The sequence below is a fragment of the Tachyglossus aculeatus genome (genome assembly GCF_015852505.1).
Source record: "Tachyglossus aculeatus isolate mTacAcu1 chromosome 12 unlocalized genomic scaffold, mTacAcu1.pri SUPER_6_unloc_3, whole genome shotgun sequence".
NCBI classification, from domain to species: Eukaryota; Metazoa; Chordata; class Mammalia; order Monotremata; family Tachyglossidae; genus Tachyglossus; species Tachyglossus aculeatus.
Genome location: NW_024044830.1, coordinates 3,535,654 through 3,544,180, shown reverse-complemented (window position 1 = coordinate 3,544,180; position 8,527 = coordinate 3,535,654). Strand labels below are relative to the sequence as shown.

Here is an 8,527-nt window from a genome sequence, read left to right as displayed (position 1 = left end):
AGTCTTTTCTTCTGCATAATAAGAACATTCCGAGGTTGACTTAATGAGTCGGTGTCGAAATGAATAACCACCCTAGTTGCTATGTGGGTTTTTTTAAAAATTTTCCTCCGCATCTGAGCTAAATTACTGTGTCCAATCTGAGTAACTTTTACCAACCCCAGAGTTTAGAGCAGTGCTTGCACATAATAAACACTTAATAAGTACCATTATTATTATTATTATTATTATTATTATTATTATTATTATCGTTAGTCCTTGCTCCTGTAGCAGTGATGTCACTTGTCATCAGGGGGAGGGCCAACGAGCCAACTTCCTGATTTGTCTACAGACTATTTAGTCCCGATGTTCTGTGGATTGAATCTTTGCCAAATTTTTAAAGACCTCTCTGGGTGGGTAAACATGCAGGAAAAGCAAAAATGGAAACTTATTGAGCGTTTACTATGTGCAGAACACTGTACTAAGCGCCTAGGAGACTACAATACAACCAATTAGCAGTCACGCTCCCTGCCCCTAACGGCCTTACAGTCTAGCGGGGTAGACAGACAATAATATGAGCAAATAAGTAACTTGTAATATATAACTAAAAGATACGTGCATACAGTCTAAGTAGGAGAGAGGGGGATTGAATCCCCCATTTTACAGATGAAGTAACTGAGGAACAGAGAAGTAAAGTGATTTGCCAAGGTAACACAAGCAGACAAGTGGTAGGATTAGTTCCCGGGATTAGCAGACACGTTCCTTGCCCATAACGAATTTAAAGCCTAGAGTCTCTCTCGACATGGGGCGCCAGGAGTTATTATCCGGAATTTTTAAGAACCCCACTGCTGAGAGGAAGAGGGGTGAAACTGTCAGCTGTGTTACTTTGGGCAAGTCACTTCACTTCTCTGGGCCTCAGTTCCCTCATCTGTAAAAGGGGGATGAAGACTGTGAGCCCCCCGTGGAGCAACCTGATTTCCTTGCATCTCCCCCAGCGCTTAGAACAGTGCTTTGCACATAGTAAGCACTTAATAAATGCCATTATTATTATTATTATTATTATTATTAAAAGGGAGTGCAGAGCTGTGGCAAGGAGAGTGAGGGCCAGCTGGGGGTTTGGTAGAGAAAACCTTAGTGAACATCCTCCGATTTCCCGAGATAATAATAATAATAATAATAATAATAATAACAGCATTTGTTAAGTGCTTACTATGTGCCAAGCCCTGTTCTAAACGCTGAGTAGATATAAGGTAATCAGGTTGCCCCACGTAGGGTTCACAGTCTTAAAAACAGATGAGGGAACTGAGGCACAGAGAAGTTCAGTGGCTTGCCCCAGGTCACACAGCAGACAAGTGGTAGAGCCAGAATTAGAACCCACATGCTCTTACCACTATACCACGTTTTCCTCTGCCACCCTCCCACTCCCCTTTGTTTTCATAGTATTTGTTAGGCGCTTACTATGCATCAAACAGTGCTCTAAACGCTGGGGGAAGGTACCATTAATTAGTTTGGACACATTCCCTGTCCCACATTGGGCTCACAGTCTAAATAGGAGGGAGAACAGGTAAAGCCATTTTACAGTTCAGGAAACTGAGGCACAGAGAAGTCCATTCATTCATTCTTTCAATCGTATTTATTGAGCATTTACTGCAGGCAAAGCACTGTACTAAGCGTTTGGAAGAGTACTATAACAAGTGAATAAGTGCTTAGTAATCATCATCAATAAATTCATAAGATTGATTTCCAAAATCTTTGGTCCGTTTCAGCTTGCATTATCATGGAAAGACTGAAGGAGGAAAGAAGCAACGTGAGCATTGGTGGTTCAGTGGTAGAATTCTCGCCTGCCACGCGGGAGACCCGGGTTCGATTCCGGGCCAATGCAGCGGTTTTCCTTTTGGCTCGGGACTATTTCATTAAGTCATCCATTTAATCGTACTTATTGAGCGCTTACTCTAGGCAGAGCACTGTAATCCGTACAGTGTACTCTGTACAGTGTACTCTGTACAGCGTACTCTGTAGGCAAGCACTGTACTAAGAGCTTGGGAAGTATAATTCGGAAACAGACAGAGACAATCCCTACCCAACAACGGGCTCACAGTCTAGCAGGGAATTATTATGGTATATGTTAAGCGCTTTCTATGTGCCAAGCACTGTTCTAAGCGCTGGGGTAGATACAAGGTAATCTGGTTGTCCCACGTGGGGCTCACAGTCTTTAATCCCCATTTTACAGATGAGGGAACAGAGACACAGAGAAGTTAAGTGGCTTGCCCAAGATCACAAGGCAGACAAGAGGCTGAGTCGGGATTAGAACACGAGTCCTCTGACTCCCAAGCCCAGGTTCTTTTGAGTTATTATAATTATTATTATTATTATTATTATTATTATTATTATTATTATAATACCCCATTTTACTGATGAGAGGTTCTCCACCTCTCAATCTCATCCTCTCAGTCTCACTTCCCACTCCCCCCCTCACCTCCACCTTCCCACACTCCCCATCTCTTTCCCACCTTCTAACATCCATACTCTGCATTTACCTATATGAATACGTTAATTATAATTTCAGTGATTTAATATGATTTGGGCTGACATTCCAATCTATCTCATTTTTCTGCTCCTTATTCTTGTTCTTACATAGGCTCCTACTCTTTGGAAATCATCCCTATCTGTCTCGCCCATTCGATTGGAAACACCAGGATGACAGGAACAATGTGTCTGTCTCCACTTGTCTTCTCCAAAGCACTCCTTAGAGTGCCTAAGACTTAGAAGGCTGTCTATAAATTCCATTTGGTTGCTGGATGGATTGATTAACACTCATTAACCATTGCCTAGTGGAAAGTACAGTGTCTGAGAGTCAGAGGACTTGGGCTTTAATCCCATCTCTGACACTTGTAGATTGTGACCTTGGGTAAATCACTTAACTTTTTCTATGCTTCAGTTACCTCATCTGCAAAATGGGGATTAGGATTGTGAGCCCTACATGGGGCTGATTAGCTGTGTGTACTCCAGCACTTAGTATAGCGCCTATCACAAAGTAAGTGTTTAGCAAATACCATTAAAAGGCATTTTTCAAAATGCTATCAGATTTACATTCCTTAGCTGTTCAATAAACGCCATTGATTGAATAATGGAGCGACTGATTGACTTAATTGATTGATTGGTTGATTGATTAAATGATAGGCCTAACATCCCATTTAGTATTGGGGGAGTGGAGTATCTCGATACAAGAGCAGAGGTCCTAAAAGGAGGCTGAGTTTTCAGGGAGACCACAAGAAGCATGGGACTAAGGGAAGCATTACCAGACGCCTGGCTGAGGAAAGCTGGTCTGCCATCCTTGTTGTTGTTCTGGAAAATGATACCAAGTAGAGAGACTGACCCCAGCTCACTCCTGGAGGTCCTAGGAGGGGGGCATACAATTATTGATGCCTGTTTAGTCAGCACGTGACGCGGTCTCCTATAAGGAGGGTCAGCTCAAGGCATCCTCAGGAACTCGGCCTGTCCCAGGGTCGAGGGTCAGTCTGTATCCCCGTGAGGACCTTATGCTACCATGCGAGCTGCAGCCAGGGGACAGGACACTGGTAACCTCCGTGGCGACTCTCAGGCAAGTCTCTGGTCATCCTGAGTTCCCGAAAAACTGAATAAAAGTTCCAGCTACGTCCTCCAGCCCACAGCCACCGAGAGGATTTTCTGGGAGGGAGTGGACCTAGGAGTGTTGCTCTGGGGCACCCCCGAAAGGAGGAGAAGAATATGTCTGAATCTTTCAGTCAGGTGCACCTGTCTCTTCCCGAACCTGACTGAACGGAGTCCTGTGGTACCCCATGCAAAAGGAAGTAGTGGAACAGATTGTAAGAGGTGCCGAGGGCCAGGAATTCCTTCCAGAAACGTTCGGGCGACAGCTTCCCCGGGAAGCGGGAGACTCAGAGCTAAAGCTGACCTGGGTTAGAGTCTTCCCCATTTTGGACCAGGACCCCTAGTTATTATCGTAGCCACAGGCGCATCCTGGGTCCCCTCCTCCTCAGGGAAGAGAGAAAGGGGATCCCACTTCCTTTCACCTTGATGGACAGAGATGCCTGAACTCCTTTATGTTTTCTTCTTTAAAAAGAGGGAAGAGCACAGAGGTTAAGGAAGGGAGAGCTGAGGAGGGAAAATAGACAGAAAGCCTGGAGAGAGAGGGAGAGCTTCACTCCAGTATAGGTGGTAGGCAAAGGAGAACCCATATGGGAAGGGAGGGAGGAAAGGAAGGAGAGAGTAACTGAAGGATACTACCTCTCCCAGGGGGGTGTCATGTAGAGACCACCGTGATTATTATTATTAACAAAGATTCAACTTTTATTCATTCATTCATTAAATCGTATTTATTGAGTGCTTACTGTGTGCAGAGCACTGTACTAAGCGCTTGGGAAGTACAAGTTGGCAACATATAGGAACGGTCCCTACCCAACAGTGGGCTCACAGTCTATAAGGGGGATACAGACAACAAAACAAAACATATTAACAAAATAAAATAAATAGAACAAATATATACAAGCAAAATAAATAAATAAATAAATGGAGTAATAAATACGTACAAACATATATACATATATACAGGTGCTGTGGGGAGGGGAAGGAGGTAAGGCGGGGGAGATGGGGAGGGGGAGGAAGGGGAGGGGAAGGAGGGGGCTCAGTCCGGGAAGGCCTCCTGGAGGAGGTGAGCTCTCAATCAATCAATCAATCAATCATATTTATTGAGTGCTTACTGTGTGCAGAGCACTGTACTAAGCGCTTGGGAAGTACAAGTTGGCAACATATACAGACAGTCCCTACCCAACAGTGGGCTCACAGTCGAGAAGGGGGAGACAGAGAACAAAACCAAACATATTAACAAAAAAAAAATAAATAGAATAGATATGCACAAGTAAAATAAATAAATAAATAAATAAATAGAGTAATAAATATGTACAAACATATATACATATATACAGGTGCTGTGGGGAAGGGAAGGAGGTAAGACGCGGGGATGGAGAGGGGGACGGGGGGGAGAGGAAGGAGGGGGCTCAGTCTGGGAAGGCCTCCTGAAGGTGGTGAGCTCTCAGTAGGGCCTGAAAGGAGGAAGAGAGCTAGCTTGGCGGATGGGCAGAGGGAGGGCATTCCAAGCCAGGGGGATGACGTGGGCTGGGGGTCGACGGCGAGACAGGCAAGAACGGGGCACGGTGAGGAGATTAGCGGCAGAGGAGCGGAGGGTGCCGCCTGGGCTGTAGAAGGAGAGAAGGGAGGTGAGGTAGGAGGGGGCGAGGTGATGGAGATCCTTGACGCCGAGAGTGAGGAGTTTCTGCCTGATCCGCAGATTGGTAGCCACTGGAGATTTTTGAGGAGGGGAGTAACATGCCCAGAGCGTTTCTGGACCAAGACAATCCGGGCAGCAGCATGAAGCATGGATTGAAGTGAGGAGAGACACGAAGATGGGAATCAGAGAGAAGGCTGGTGCAGTAGTCCAGACGGGATAGGATGAGAGCTTGAACGAGCAGGGTAGCAGTTTGGATGGAGAGGAAAGGGCGGATATTGGCAATGTTGCGGAGCTGAGACCGGCAGGTTTTGGTGACGGCTTGGATGTGAGGGTTGAATGAGAGAGCGGAGTCGAGGATGACACCAAGGTTGCGGGCTTGTGAGACGGGAAGGATGGTAGTGCCGTCAACAGTGATGGGAAAGTTAGGGAGAGGGTAGGGTTTGGGAGGAAAAACAAGGAGTTCAGTCTTGGACATGTTGAGTTTTAGGTGGCAGGCAGACATCCAGATGGAGATATCCTGAAGGCAGGAGGAGATGCGTGCCTGGAGGGAGGGGGAGAGAGCAGGGGCAGAGATGTAGATTTGGGTGTCATCAGCGTAAGGATGATAGTTGAAGCCGTGGGAGCGAATGAGGTCACCAAGGGAGTGAGTGTAGATAGAGAACAGAAGGGGACCAAGAACTGACCCTTGAGGAACCCCTGCAGTACGGGGATGAGGGGGGAGGAGGAGCCCGCAAAAGAGACTGAGAATCAACGGCCGGAGAGATAAGAGGCGAACCAGGAGAGGACAGAGTCTGTGCAGCCAAAGTTGGATAGCGGGTTGAGGAGAATGACGTTGTCCACAGTGTCGAAGGCAGCTGAGAGGTCGAGGAGGATTAGTTTAGAGTAGGAGCCATTGGATTTGGCAAGCAGGAGGTCATTGGTGACCTTTGAGAGGGCAGTTTCCGTGGAATGTAGGGGACGGAAGCCAGATTGTAGGGGGTCGATGAGAGAGTTGGCGTTGAAGAATTCCAAGCAACGCGTGTAGACGACTCGTTCAAGGAGTTTGTAAAGAAATGGTAGGAGGGAGATAGGGCGATAACTACAAGGTGAGGTGGGGTCAAGAGAGGGTTTCATTTGTATGGGAGAGACATGGGCATGTTTATGTACATCAAACTATCTGCCAAGGAAAGGGTGGAACTGACCAAAGGGTGGCCGTGCTCAACACATCCGTGATTCCCATGCTGAACCCCTTCATCTACTCCCGGCGGAACCACCAGGTCAAGCAGACCTTCCGGGCCATGGTGCATCGGGTTGGATTTTCCTCCAGGAGGTGTGGACCCCTTAGCAACAAAACCTAGCAGGGAAATATGCAGGAGACAAAGATGATCGACCACAGAGACTTGTGCCTGTAAAATAAAAATAAAATTATGGTATTTGATATGCACTTACTGTGTATGCCAAGCACTGTTCTATGTTCTGGGGTACATACCAGGTTACAGATTTTCCTACATGGGGCTCGCAGCCTTAATCCCCATTTTACGGATGAGGTAACTGAGGTACAGATACGTTAAATAACTTACCCAAGGTCCCATAGCAGACAGGTAGTGGAGTCAGGATTAGAACCCATTTCCTCTGACCCCCAACTCCGTGCTCTTTCCACTAAGCCACGCTGCTTCTCCGTAGATTAGCTTAATGCTTTATTTGCTGCCCAAAAAACAGGAGCTGACAGTTATCCAACCCTCTGTGCGCTCCCGCAACCCCGCTTATGGGCCAGATCCTCCCCTGGCCAGGTCCCTCTATACCTTCCGCCCTTTCCCCTCTTCCACTCAAGGAAGAGTCAAACCTTTTCACTCTGAGTGATAGAGACGTTTCAAGGTTTGCTCGGTGAGGATGAGCCGAAGCCAACAGAAATCCTCAGGTGAAATGTGATTTTGCAAACCAACTTCCGTGTCCCAGCTGAGATCCTGCAGCTAGAGGAGTGACATCAAAGGTTATTATGGGGAGGGGAATCCAAAGGCTCAATACCTTTTACTCCCATCCTCTCATTCTCCTCTCTCACTCCCAACCTCTCCCTCTCCCTCTCACATCTAACCTCAGCATATTTGCATATGTCTTTGTTATATTGTAATTGCACTGATTCAATCTGATTTGGACAGACATTCTAATCTGTCTTATTTGTTCTGCTCGCTAGCTGATTCCTGTTTTTTCTCTGGCTCCACTCTTTGCAAATCATCTCTATCTATGTTCTCCATTCCATTGGAAATTACTGGATTCAGGAACCATGTCAGTTCCATCAGTTGTCTTTGCCCAAGCACTTAGTATAGTACCTAGGACTCAGTTTACAGTGAATAGATTTCATTGATTGATTGATAGATTGCTAATCACTCAGTAAACCCTGAACAAATGCTGAACGATTGATTGATGGGATATTTTGCATTCGGTAGATGCTCAACAAGTGCCAGTTCATTGATTGCTTTGCACTCAATAAGCTCTCAGAAAATACCATGAGATAAATTGATGGATTGCTTTGCACTCAGCGGGTGCTCAATAAATACTACTGAAGGACTTGAAGAGTGACACATTGACTAATTGATTGATTGATTTATAGGCCTGGAATCCCAGTTCGTTTTTGGCGGGCAGTATGTTGATATGTTACCACAGGTCCTAGAAGGGGGCTAAGTATTCGGGGAGAGCCACAGACAGCCCTGGGCTCAGGGAGAAACCACAGGAAACCCGGCTGAGAGAAGCTGGGTAGCACCTGCTCTGCCATCCTTGTCATCATTCCTGGAAATGTTACCAAGTGGAGAGGAGGATCCCAGACTTTTCTTCCCTGTTCACCCGGGGAATGGGCAAGGGAGCCCGGCTAGCCGCCTCTGAAAGTCCTAGAAGGAAGCACTAAATTGATTGATTGATTGATTATTGATTTTTCGACTATAGGGCAGCTCATGATCCTAGATTTCCAGAGGAAGGGACAGGTCAGAGCGTCCACGAGGACATGGCCAGACCCGGAGCCGGGAGTCAGTCTGTGTCTGAGTGGGGACTACATAATAATAATTATGATGATAATGACATTTGTTAAACGCTTACTAGGTGCCAAGCACTGTTCTAATCACTGGATAGATACAAGGTAAGTAGGTTGTTCCACGAGGGGATCGTAGTCTTCATCCCCATTTTATAGAAGACGTAACTAAGGTGCAGAGAAGTTAAGTGGCTTGCTGAAGGTCACACATCAGAGGAATGGAGGAAGTGGAATTAGAACGCACGTCCTCTGAGTACCAGGCCCGTGCTCCGTCCAGTAGGGAACAC

The 8,527-nt window shown here is 46.4% G+C and overlaps 1 non-coding gene across 1 annotated transcript; it reads left to right on the top strand.

The window, feature by feature from the left end:
- The first annotated feature begins 1,787 nt into the window (after positions 1–1,787).
- TRNAG-GCC lies at positions 1,788–1,858 on the top strand. Its single transcript has one exon. It is a non-coding gene; the product is annotated as a tRNA-Gly (tRNA).
- Positions 1,859–8,527: the final 6,669 nt, after the last annotated feature.